This window comes from Bos javanicus, chromosome 5 (assembly GCF_032452875.1).
Source record: "Bos javanicus breed banteng chromosome 5, ARS-OSU_banteng_1.0, whole genome shotgun sequence".
Taxonomy (NCBI): domain Eukaryota; kingdom Metazoa; phylum Chordata; class Mammalia; order Artiodactyla; family Bovidae; genus Bos; species Bos javanicus.
The window spans coordinates 59,115,496-59,117,457 of NC_083872.1; the positions used below are offsets into that span (position 1 = coordinate 59,115,496).

General features: G+C 36.0%; 1 pseudogene; it reads left to right on the top strand.

Moving 5' to 3' along the window:
- The first annotated feature begins 658 nt into the window (after positions 1-658).
- Positions 659-1,586, top strand: LOC133248704 (olfactory receptor 6C3-like; annotated as a pseudogene).
- The last annotated feature ends 376 nt before the right edge of the window (positions 1,587-1,962 follow it).

The following is a 1,962-nucleotide window of genomic DNA, read 5'->3' on the forward strand; positions in this document are numbered from 1 at the left end:
AAGTTTCCTAAACAAGTGGGCCTCAGTTTTTCAAAATATAAATGTGGAAGAGGGCTACATAGCCTCTGTAAGATTATAAACTCTGTATTTAGATTATCTACAAAGCATACTGGTTTTTATAATACTGAGGAAAGGAGAAGAATAAATTAAATATTATCATATTATCACCAAAGAAGCTAAATATTTTAAAGAATAATTTGAAATCTTAATAAAGAAAACAGTAGAAGAAATGTCCCAGTTTAAATGTTAACACGTAACTTTTATTTCATCCATGGCCTGTGAGAGTGTATTTTTGAAGATGAGAGCTCAATATTTAACTTCAGATAATATTCATTACTTGAATGAAAGGTTGAAAGGAAACTGGAGAAGTTACTGTATGGGAAGAGAGGTTTTCAATGTCAAACACTACTTTATGATGGAAGCTTTAAAACTTTTGTATTCTATCCGCAAATATCTTTTAACGTTTTTTATGTCCTATAGGGAGAGCATATTGGAGAAGGAAATGGCAACCCACTCAAGTACTCTTGCTTGGAAAATTTGATTGGACAAAGGAGCCTGGTAGGCTATAGTCCACTGGGTTGCAAAGAGTCAGACATGACTGAGCAACTTCAGGGAGAGCATACGTTTTCTGTTCTAATGAGGGAGAAAATAATCAGAAATGAAAACCCACGCAAGACGCACAGAATTCATTCTTCTGGGGCTATCAGATGACCCAGAGCTTCAGATTGTGATTTTTCTCTTTTTAATCATCACATATATATTGTCACTGGAAATATGACCATCATCATTCTCACCTTGGTGGACTCCCATCTACAGACACCTATGTATTTTTCCTCAGGAACTTCTCTATATTTACAACTGTCTGTATTCCTAGATTTCTGGGCACAATTATCACCAGGGACAAAGCAATTTCATACAACAATTGTACAACTCAGCTGTTTTTCTTCATTTTCTTGGGTATCACTGAATTTTATCTTCTAACTGCCATGTCCTATGATCACTATGTATCTATCTGCAAACCCCTGCATTACACAACCATCATGAACAACAGAGTCTGTGTATTGCTTGTCTTTTGTGCTTGGCTGGCAGGGTTCTTAAACATCTTCCCACCTGTTATCCTTTTTCTCCAGTTAGATTACTGTGGTTCTAATATCATTGATCACTTTACTTGTGACTATTTCCCTCTCTTGCGACTATCCTGCTCAGACACGTGGCTCCTTGAAGTGATTGGTTTTTACTCTGCAATAGAGATTCTGCTTTTTACTTTGGCATTAATAATTCTATCCTACATGTTCATCATCAAGACAATTCTGAGACTGCCTTCTGCCAGTCAGAGAAAAAAGGCATTTTCTGCATGCTCCTCTCACATGATTGTCATTTTCATCTCTTATGGAAGCTGTATATTTGTGTATATCAACCCTTCAGCAAAAGAAAAGACATCCTTGATGAAAGGAGTAGCAATTCTGGATACTTCTGTTGCTCCTATGATGAATCCGTTTATATATACACTGAGGAACCAGCAAGTGAAGCAAGCCTTTAAGGATACCATCCAAAAGTTTATCTTTTTCTCCAGTAAATGCAACTAACTGTAGCATTAAAAAATAAAGTTCTGGTCAATTATTTCTTCATTCATATTCTCTCAAAACTCTTTCACTACAGTTATATGATTCCTTTTTATTTATTCCTATTCTGAACTTCCCCACACGTTGCACCAGATAAATTGAATAAAGCTGAATATTGCTTCAGAATTTTCTGTAAATTGTTTTTTATTCGTATGTATTTGATGAAGTATAAAATGTTACAACATAAGCCATTTTGTTTGAGAAAAAGAATCTCAGGAATAATGTGGATTTCTGAAAACTTCAGTCTTCAGTTCAGTTCAGTAACTCAGTCGTGTCTGACTCTTTGCGACCCCATGAACTGCAGCATGCCAGGTTTCCCTGTCCATCACCAACTCCCGGA